At 49.2% G+C, this 11,163-nt stretch overlaps 2 long non-coding RNA genes across 4 annotated transcripts in view; both read right to left on the reverse strand.

The window, feature by feature from the left end:
• The window catches only part of LOC117775112, a 32,240-nt gene extending 29,165 nt beyond the window's left edge, over positions 1-3,075 (reverse strand). The window contains exon 1 of the long non-coding RNA XR_004616184.1: positions 2,947-3,075. This is a non-coding gene — a long non-coding RNA (uncharacterized LOC117775112). The remainder of the gene's footprint in view (positions 1-2,946) is intronic.
• Positions 3,076-3,217: 142 nt separating this feature from the next.
• On the reverse strand, positions 3,218-7,561 carry LOC117775130. 3 transcript variants are annotated; one of them, XR_004616190.1, is made up of 4 exons: positions 7,193-7,561; positions 5,913-6,078; positions 4,808-4,968; positions 3,218-3,273 (listed from the first exon to the last, which is right to left on the reverse strand). It is a non-coding gene; the product is annotated as an uncharacterized LOC117775130 (long non-coding RNA). The 3 variants fall into 3 exon arrangements; XR_004616189.1 differs by lacking the exon at positions 3,218-3,273 and adding an exon at positions 3,390-4,148; XR_004616191.1 differs by lacking the exon at positions 3,218-3,273 and adding an exon at positions 3,390-4,153.
• Between the last annotated feature and the right edge of the window lie 3,602 nt (positions 7,562-11,163).

The raw sequence follows: 11,163 nt of genomic DNA on the forward strand, positions 1-11,163 counted from the left end.
GTGCACGATCTCAGCCTCATATCATCATTGTGTGAACGAACACGAGCCGAGATCAACTCACTGGATTCACACGAGTGTCGATTCTGACCAGATTTTCTCCCCTTAGCTTCGACACACCCGTTCAAAAAGAAATACTCATCATCCCTCTCTGCCCCGAGCTCCATCAGGTCAATACTCTTTAATGTGCGGGAACAACCGTCAGACTGGGCCTTTAATTAAAGAAGTGGCCGGCCACTGAGTCGTCCATCAGAGGCGTCAGAGAAGAGAGAGCGAGTAAAAGAGAGCAGCCGCTTTCATCCCCTGGCTTCAAACACTCTGCTGAAAATGGAGTTTTAGCCACTCCGGCGCTAACGTGGCGGACGACTCGCACCCCGCAGCGTCAGCAGGGAGCCTGCTCCAAAGCGCCGCACACACACACACACACACACACACAGTGACACAAAGAAGGGAATACACACAGAGTACGCTCGCACAAACACACACACTCCACACTCACATTAGGGAGGAGGAACTAAGTCGTCAGGGTGGAAGCTGCAGGAGCATAACGACAGCTTCAGAGAGTCCGACGGCAGCAGGAGCAGAGCTGGACTCGTTTCATGTGACGGCTCTTTATGGACACATGAACCGGAGCGTCACAATGTGTGTGTGTGTGTGTGTGTGTGCGGGTGTAGTTAACTCTGGAGCGCTCTGAGTCATGGTTCCACACTGACGGCTCAACGTTCCTACCTGTCTCTTAAAAGGATGACGCTGTGTGTGTGTGTGTGTGTGTGTGTCTGGGCGCCGGCGTTGAAACAGAGAACACCTACGTAAACTCTCAGCTGTACTAAGGTGACAAATGAAATAGCGGCGGAGCAAGAGAGTTGAAGATAAATGGCACAACCCCGGCGTGGAGCAATTAAACCTCTCTATGCCCACATTATTCACTTCCTCCTCCTCCCTGCTCCTCCCCTCTCCTCTCTCCAGGGGGTCCCAGCCTCACTTTGTTTGTTTTAATTATTTTTCCGTATGCAAATGTGCCGTAGCTTCATAATTGCTGCATGAGCTCCCTGTCTGTGATTTGGAGAATTGAGGCTGGGATTCAGAGATGGGGAGAAAGTTTATTTTAGGGGGTGGAGGGGGGGGGGAGGTGACGAGAAGGAAAGAAGGAGCTTTGTTTATCGATTCTCGGGGAGCCATCTTTGGAGGAGTCATCAGCTCGTAGCGGTGAGGTAATCAATCGCTCATGTACATTGCACCACCTCCCCCTCTCTCCATGTACTAGCAGCGTGAGAAGTGTTAATGCTACCTCGCGACATCAATCACACACTGAGAGACGGGCGGGGAGGTGGTAGGAAGCAGGGGCGAGGAGGAAGGAGGGATGGGGAGGCAGAGGGAGAGAAGCACGGGGCGGAACGAGGGGAGAGGAAGAAAGGAACATGTCAGAGGAATTAAGAATATAAGAGAAGAGACAGAGAGACGCTGATATTTGGTTTCTGACTCAAACTAAACAGGTTTTATCCTAAAATTGACCTTGGACATAGAAAGTGAAGCAGCAGGTTGATGGAGACGGACGAAAAAGAAAGAAACTGGAGGAGGAAATGAAGAAGCTAATTAACCAATTAACTGAGATAGTAATTAACTGACTAATAACGATAATAAACAAGTGGTTAAGGCTGATGAATGATCTTTAAAAAAAGGTAAACTTGATGTTTTCTGGAGGTCAAACCTGGAGCTGACAAAACTTTTACACTTTGGAGACACGGTGCATGAAAAAGATCTTCAGTTTCCTGTGGGAACGAACCACGAGGATCATGGGAAATGGGGTTTTTAAATAAACAAAGACCTGCACTAATAACACATCCAGTGTAAAACAGAGGCAACTAATCATCTTGACTGTGGCCTCGTCCGTTCGAGATAATTATCTCAAGATAAAACAGTTAATTAGACGACGACACACATTCTACTTTAAACAGAAAAATAAACACTACACCAAGACGACCCAAACTAAACCAACTTAAAAATACAACATCGCACATTTTGTCGGAGGAAATTGAAATATTGAGACGACCAGCGGAGACAGAAAGTGCAGAAAGTGAGACAAACAAATCAAAAAAACACCCGTTATGAAGCTGAAGCCCCGTTTTTGCATAAATAAATCAGTCGTTTTTTATTATCCCAAAGTAGGTGAATAGATGTGTCGGGGCAGGTGTGTGTGTGTGTGTGTGTGTGTGTGTGTGTGTGTGTGTGTGTGTGTGTGTGTGTGTGTGTGTGTGTTGGGAGCATTAATGAGGTAAAAAAACAAGAAGAGCAGAGGAGGACGGAGGGAGATATGGAGAGAGGGAGACGTGGAGATTTGGAGGGAGAGACGGAGGAGGGAGAGAGTGAAGTGAGTTGGCTGTGTGCTCAAAGACAAGAGAACAAACCCCTCAAAGTCATTCAGCTAATCCATCTCGACAACACTGAAGCCTCATCATATCGACCCCTCCCTCAGCTGTACACACACACACACATTTCACTGACAGGCCCTCCCCCCCCCCCCACCAGCAGCAGCAGCACCGGCTCGTCTCCGGCTTCGGAGGATGGAGGTATCAGGAGGTGGAGGAAGCAGGAGGAAGGTCAGGGTGTTGGGGAGAGAGAGGAGGGGAGAAGAAGAACAGCTGAGGTTCAGCCCCCCACCCCCCCCGGGCGACTTGGCGGTGTAGAGGTGCCTGAACGCCTCACCCCCTCCCTCCCTCCCTCCACTACCACAATAACTAGTAACCTAACGACTGATGGCTTCACTGACTGACCACCCACACCTCAGGTTCTCCTGCACCTTGGAGAAAAGAAGACTTGTTCTTATCCCCTCAGTGTCATTTAAGAAAAACTAAATTAAAACATGACAAATCATCAGGTGCTCTGAGATCAGGCGATTTTCAAGCAGCGGCTTCTCGCCCGGAGCCAGCGAGGTGTTTTTCCTGGACCTACCTTCCTGCCTCCCCCTCGTTTGGTTGAGTTCCCGCCCCCGACGCTTGTCACTCATCTTGACGAGCCGTCAACCCTGAATCGGTGGCCAGGCCCCGAGGCCGCGGCGACGGACGACTGCCGCCTGTCTGCAATTAAACAGAATGTAAACAAACGCATGAGTGAGTTCCACCCGTTCTCTCCAATGTGCTGAATTACAAAGTCGAGGAGAGTTGACAGTTTAAAACAGTATTATAGTGTAAGTTTGATTCCAGGCACCTGTCTGGTTCATGTTGTTTCTGCTGCCGACGGCAAACGAAGAGGGAAACGTGACACCGGACACCATCTTTGCTGTGGTCAGAGGGAGAGAACACAATAAACACAATAACCCAAACTCTGTCACCTGAACTTGAACTGTGTTTGACCTGTGGGACTTCACACTCGTGCACATCCTGCTCACCAGTGTAATCAGGTTAGCTGGTAGATTAGGGAGTGAGTCATGACTCCTGCACAGACGCAGGAAGCCGACATCGCTGAGTAACATTTCACATTAACTTCAGACTTGAGCTGCAGAGGAAAGTGTTTCTCCCCGAGCAGGGAAACGGGATCACTGAAGTCTATAGAAGCACGTGTGTCATGTTCGTCCTGATCTACAATCAGATTCATTTATCATAAATTACAGTTATTGGAGGGATTAGATATTTTGAAACCAAATGCTGATAATGAGCAGCTTTGCACATTATTAATGCTTGTTGATCAAAATCACCAGAACGGCTCAATTCAGCCGACCGGTTTCTCTCTCCTCCCCCCACGGCGGCAGCAGCGGCGGCTCTTCTAAGAGCTCAAATGGTAAAGCACCGCCAGAAAAGTCAATTTTTCCTGTCCGACAGTGGATTGGCTGCCCGTGGAGAGGGGGATTGTGGGAAGGCAGGGCGCCGAGGCTCTGATGTTGGGTGGCCGCTGGCACCGTTCAGATCCTCTGTCCCCAGGACCCCTGGCATTGCTAAAGATTACCGCACCATGCTTTGGCAGCAGCGTGGGTGTTTTTATTGTGCACGTGTGTGTGTGTGTGTGTTTGTGCGCGTGTGAACGGACCTGTGTGAGTGTGTGTGTGTCCCCTCTGGACAGCTGGCATGCCAAAGCCTGTTGAGCTGTTTGTCACACTTCTCTCACTCAGGAGAGCTCAAACAGCGTGTAGCGGCCTTTCACGGCTGACATGCTGGAGACTGTACTGACACTGACACACACAGAGAGAGAGACACACACACACACAGACAGACAGACACACACACACACACACAGACAGACACACACAGGTCCTATAATTCTGACTCTGTTCTGGAGCAGACCCCATGTAAACAAACACAACTTTGTCAGCGGTGATGAAACTAAAATCTATTCAACGAGAGTCTTATTTGTCACTGAGATCAAATCCTTAATCCTCCCTATAATAATTATCATAATAATAATAACACCTAATATTCAACTTCTCTGTGTCTGACGCTGTTGCATTCAGTTTATTTTACTGAAAAGTTAAAGGCTCGGAAGTGTCAGTCAAGTTTTGAAGGCGTCAGATCTCAAGTCAAGTCAACAGTCAACAGAAACATCCTTATTACTGCAAAGAGAAGCTAGAATCACCTCCGATATCAGTCCTCTAAATATGCCACTTTCTTTTTCATCAAGATCCATATTCTCTAATAAATCAGTTGTTCTGTCTCGCTAACATCTTATCTGTTGAAGAATCTCTCTCTTGGTCCATGTCCCATCCTTCCACAAAGTTTGAAGTAAATACGTTCAGTTGTCTTTCTCCTGGAAGTCAATTAAAAACCCACATATGTACAGATGATGCTAACGTGTGAATTGTCTGTGTGATTGTCTCACTTACTTGTTTTCCACTGATGTTGCAGCATCTCAGGAATTAAGTCACTCAGTCAAATCAAATCGGCCTAAAAACACAAAAATAAGAATGTGACTTTCTGTCAGTTTTCTCCCTGAACTGCGTCTGCTCCTATTTGCTGTTCTCCAAGCTGCTCCTGCGGATAAGAGCTGTGACACACACACACACACAGACAGACACACACACACACACACAGACAGACACACACACACTCAGACACACATACACTACCTGCATTAGTCTGACGTCTTACTGAAATCTCCTCAGCAGCACAGTGACACACTGCTCTCCTTCCACATGTCACAGAATATCAAGTTTACAGTGTCTGCGGAGGGAGAAATATACTGTACCCCCCAAGATACTGTGTTTTTATACACATACTGTACATGAATGTGATTATCTGACTGTGTGTGTGTGTGTGTGTGTGCAGCGTGAATACATAACTGCATGAACAAGTCTCCAAGTATTAATTTGGAACTGCTAATCCTTTTATATTATTCCCTCACGCTGTAACACTAACACACACACACACACACACACACACACACACACACACTACAAGCTGGCAAACATCAGCTTCTGATGTCAAATTAGCAGGAATTCTGGGAAATGAAGTTCTAATATTTGCTGTTGCTCTCCGCTTTGGGCTTTTATAGGAATAAAGGGAAAAGAAGGATGGTGGGAACTAGAGGGAGAAATGGAAACCGAGGCAGCTGGGGGGGGGGGGGGGGGGGAGGAGGGATGATGAAGTCATGAGGAGACGAAGGGAGCGAGTGAAGGAGAGATGTCCTCCCTCTGCCTTCAGCTCCATGAGCTCCGCAGCAGTTAATTTCGGACTATTTCATGGCCGTCAGCCGGGGCCAGTAAAACGCCGCCGCCACTGCCGAGAAGAGGGACCCCGGGGGGGCGAGGTGAGCCTGAAGGACGAGCTGTCCCTCGCACACTTGCTCTTTTTCTGACTCGCACACAATTTCTCTCTCTTTTTTCTGTGGTTCACACACTCACTCTCTCTCACACACACACACACACTTCCTTCCTCCTCTCTCCTCACACCCAATTTCCTCCTCTTGCTCTTTTTCTGTCTCGCACTCACACGCCATCCTCCCCGACGAGGGAGACCCCCCGGTGTCCCTGCGTCCGGAGGCGCCTACATATCCCAGGGAGCCTTGCTGTGGGACTGCGGGGGTCGTGGCCTCGGAGCCCAAAGTCCCAGCCTTCATTTCATCTCATTTCAGGAAAGGACGGGCCGGGGGAATTCCCTGGGAAACACAGAGGAGAAAAAAAAAAGAAAATCACAGGATCACACAAATCAAGGGCAAAGGAGTTGAGATAAGGAGTGTGTGTCTGTGTGTGTGTCCACTCTGCAGCGACTGCAGAGGAGAAGGACGGCGTGTGAGAGATAAAGAGTATTAAGGGTGTTTGGGAAGATGAGTGTATGACCCATAAAGATATATAGCGGCCGGCGGTCTGCTTCTGTCCTCGGGCCTTTATCCATTAAACCGGGTCCCATGGCTCTGAAACCACAGATACCACACACACTCGGACTGGGTGTGACAATCCTCCGTCGGCCCCGGTGGCCAATCGGGCGGCACACAATGTGGTGTCAAAACACTGGAGAGAGTCAGACGGAGACTTTGAGAAAAGTGGGGCAGAGACGGACAAAGACTTTGACACAAATACCGGAGAGAAAGGCAGAATTCAGACGAAGCTGTTCCAGGTTTGTTCGGTTTGAATTTAAACGTCATGATCATATTCAGGGGGATTTGAATTTGGATGTTCGTGGTTTACACGCTCTAATGTTCCATGTGTTTGATAAGTTTGGTTTTAATTAGTTATTTGACGCTATTGGTCGATTGTACTCTGGGTCTAAATAACGTCACCAGCACAAGATGGCGGCATTCCTAACCCCCCCCCCCCCCCCCCCCCCCACACACACATTTCTCTCCTCTTCAAGTTCAAGAATAAGAAACGGTTTTCATTTTCTAATTTGGTGACAAGACGAAGCAGAAGGTTCCACAAACAGATGTAGCGCAGGTTGAACAGGTGAACCGCACACACTAACACACACACACACTAACACACACACACACTCTGCACCGATAGGAGCTAATGGTGACGACGGGGGTTGGGAGGGCAACAGATGCCAGTTCCTCCACGTTTGTTTCCATCCGTGCTTTTCACCTTCTCACCTCCCTCCATCCCTCACTTCTCTGGATTGTGGAACCTTCTCTCCATCTCCTCTTATTCATTCCCTCCATCCTCGGTCTCTGTCATGTCTGGGCCAGCTGGCATCTCACACTCCTCAGCACACACACACACAGACACACACAGACACACACACACACACACACTGAGCCATATGTCAGCGCTGACCTCCACCGCTGCATTGGACCAGCGATGTAGTTTTTACAGCAGCCGCTCTCTCTGGGAGCTCAACGATTCATCAGGGACTAATAACGCTCTTGATTCAATATGGTGGCAGTTCAGTGGAACGCTGCGAGGACGAGCTGCAGCTACAAGTGCACGTGATGCTGATCTGCGAGCACCAGTCTTTAAAGCAGTGGAGGAAGCACATGGGGATGGAGCTGGTGATGCACATGGAGGCTGGTTGGGTCACGTCAGGTGAAACGTTCTCCGATAGGGTCAGAGGGAAACGAGAGGAAGGACTCAGCCCACTTTCCTTTTCTTTCTACTCTTTAAAACTACAAATCCACCTTAATGAGAAGCTGCAGAATAAAAACAAGTTGGTGGACGGATGGGACAAGGACTCTGTTAATTTAAGGGCCTTTGGGGCCTTGGTGGAGGAAGACGCTTCTCAAAATGAAATATTTGGGACCTAAATAAGTCAAAAGTGACCGAGCTGCAGGACCGACCTCTTCTCTGGGGACGGAAAATAAAAACAGCAGATAAAATCATGTGAAAAACGAATATCAACACTTCATCTGTGCACGTCCTGGGTCAAAGCAGAACTAATGAGGCTCTTCCACCTTCCTCTCCTCTTCATCTTCTCTCTCTCTCCTCCCCCCCCCCCCTCAACATCTCCCCTGTGTCCACTTCTCTCTGCTGTTCACTCACCTCTCTCCTGCTCTCCCTCTGTTTCTTCCCTTCAGGGAGGAGGGCCCCATCACCATTCTAGACACATAACCAGTCCCAGCCACAAGTGACAGCATCGCACACGCACACACACACACACACACACACACACACTCACTGGATCCATCCGTGCACATACACACACTTCGCTCCATCCGTCACATTTACATTTCAAACTGCCTGCGCTCCCACCAACACATCCATTATTTACCAGCCTCTGGCCAAAGAGGAGAGCACCGTATCCACACTCCCCAGGTACTGTGTGTGTGTGTGTGTGTGTCTGTGTGTGTGTGTGTCTGTGTGTGTCTGTCTTTCGCTGCTTCCCTCAGCAGCCTGCAATTATATCTCCAAACTTCATAAACTAAATTTTCCTTCCTTTTCTCATTTCGCTCTGGTTTCCGCCCTCTCGCTCCCCCGCCGCCCCCCCCCTCGATCTTCTAAAAGTCGATTACAGGCCGTTTGGTAGCGACAGCGGCGTCGGGAACGCTGCACGTCACCGCGACTCAACAAATACGCAGGAGCTCTCGTGGATTTTGTTTCTGAAGAGTTCGAAAATGAAGCTCGCGGTGGGTTTGTGGGTAAAAATGAAATAACGAAAATGATCTAATGTCTCTTCATCTTGTTTCTTAAATAAACTGTGTTTCCATTGATTTCCTCCAAACTGCTGCATGCACACATTCCCTGTATGTATTTACATGTGTGAGGCTCCATGTCTGCATGTATGTCCTCGCACGTTCACGTGTGATTCATGCTTCACACCCTGACCGCTGTCTCTGAGTGAGCGGAGCCAGGTTTGCTGGAGATTCACACTCCTGGCGAACATCAGAGTGGAGACAGAGGAGCCGACACATTCTGTCCGTCCTGCGCACACACCTCCTCCTTGCTGTTTTTCTAGCCTCTCGGCACCTCCTCCTCACACCTCCTCCACACGAGGTGAGAGCTCAGAACGACGCGTTGACTCTCATTTGTGAATCCTACGATACTACCGACTCCTCCTTTTGTCTCCACAGAGCGTTTAAAATGACCGGATGCTTCTTTTCTCACCAGGGGAACGAGTGAATGAACGATTCTGTCGACTTCGGGGCGCAGAGAAAAAAACCCCTCTCGCTTTGATGTGTTTTATTAAGAGAAGAGAGGCCAGCAGGAGGAAAGCTATTGTGGGCTAGCGGCTATGTAAAAGTGTGTGAGGGTGGCCTAGTTAAAGCCCTGGTAATGGATTACATTATGCTCTAAACACACTCTCCTCCCGCCAGTCGCCTGCCTCCTCCGCCCTTCTCCCACCTCAGCCAGTAAATGGAGGTTTAGGGTGATTCCAGCGAGGTTATGACCTCTGGATACTGAAAACCTGTCTTTGACTGTGTGTCGTTCTTTATCTTTGGTTTTAAAGATGGTGGTAAAAGAGAGGCTTATAGACGCTTCTGCCTCAGTCGTCACATTTCCCTTCAAAGCGCGAGGCCGGCGATATTTGCGTCCTGCTCTTACTGTCAAGACAATCCTATAAAAAGAAGCAACAAAGAATTTATCCTAACAAGTGTTTCCTCTGTAGACGGATATAACTGAAGCTGTTGTGTTATATTAAGAGGAGTTATCAGAAGCATCAGTTTCCAGATTGTTTCCATCAACGTTCAAGTCATGACCACATGTGAAAAGATTGACCTGGTGCAGAGGTTCCTACATTACCCACAATCCTCCTGCTGAAATAAGAGGAGGAAAGACTAAAGCCTCCTCTGGGGTTTGGTGACCATTACAGAAATTAAGAACGATGTGGGCTTTAACTGTTGAATAAGAACTTGAAGATCGGTGAAGACAGTCGTTCAGAGGAGATCTGAACTCACTTCACATCTGGGACGAAGCCTCTGATTCGACTCGCGTGTTATCAAACCACATCCTGTCGCTGGGGCTAATTTCAAAGTCTGAAGGTGGAGCTCTCTCCGCCCTGAATTGATGCAGCTCCAAAAAGCTCTGGAGGCCTCTTCCTTCATCAGTGACACGCACCAAAGGATTGTGGGATTGCTGGCCAAGCGTCTTGGCATGAGCGTCGGCGGTTGGATGCGGCGGCGGCAGTGAAGCGGTGTGATGTTCTCTCCAGCAGACCCCCGCGATCGCTGCACTGGTAGACCACAACAACACACCTTGGCCGGCGTTCCTGGCTGCCGGCCCGAGCTTCAAACACCAGAACAGCACGCTTCTCCTCCCTTCTCCTCTTTCTCCTCACCACCACCACCACCTCCTCCTCCTCTTCCCTTCTCTCTCCTCACCACTCCATCCTCCTCCCTCCTCTCCTCCTGTCTTGTTGTCTACCTTGTTTTCTCACCCCGCCAGATGAGCAGGCACCAAAATAGCGAGCGGTGTGTATTTATACGTCAGAAACATCACAGACATGTCACAACATCGGTGACGCTATAACTGTTAGACATCTCACTCTGCCTTTAATACCGCGGACAGCAGTCTGCTCGTTCACACCTCCGCAGCGCTCGGATGAGGTGTGATCATCTCTCTGAGTTCCCCCCCCGCTGGTCAACTCACCTGTGAAGTGACGAGCATGAAATCACCCATATGTTCGACTGTTACATGGCTGCAGGGACTAATCCGTAATCGACATGGCCAACTATCCCGATAATTGATTAATTGGCTTTTTAACGATACAAGTCAGAGTTCTCTGATTTCAGGCTCCACCCCTCGCTCCTCCAAATATGGTTACATCTGGTTTCTGGTGCTGAATTCGAGGCTTCAAAGCGTCCGCTCACAAACCACCGGGTGACGTCACGCTGCGGTTAACGTCTGACAAAGTTGTCATCTGCACAAGTTCCCTGTACAACCTCCGTGCTCGGCTACAACCCACCTGGCTGCTCTGACCCGGCGAGGTCATTTTTCACCAGGCCGCTCGCTCTCATACAAATTATCACCCAGAAAAATGGTTTCCAGACGAGTGAGAACACATGTCGTCCATTCACATACATTCATACAAGGAGTCCTAATCTCCTGCAGCATGTGTGGCCCACACACTCGTGCTGCCTCGGTCCTCTTGGCACGGCTACAGTCGGAGGTTTGCGCTGCACCTGTGCGTCCTGCTCCCGTGTGTGTGTGTGTCCGCCCAGATTGAAGTCCTGTGGCGCCTGGTCATCTTTAAATGCACACAGCTGTTGTGTTAGAATGGTATAAACAAACAGTTTGCGCTCACGCAGTGGAGTTGTGTTGGTTCTGCGCGTGTGCGTGCATACATCACGCTGACATGTGCAGGTCCGGGGGCC

Source organism: Hippoglossus hippoglossus, chromosome 2 (genome assembly GCF_009819705.1).
Source record: "Hippoglossus hippoglossus isolate fHipHip1 chromosome 2, fHipHip1.pri, whole genome shotgun sequence".
NCBI classification, from domain to species: domain Eukaryota; kingdom Metazoa; phylum Chordata; class Actinopteri; order Pleuronectiformes; family Pleuronectidae; genus Hippoglossus; species Hippoglossus hippoglossus.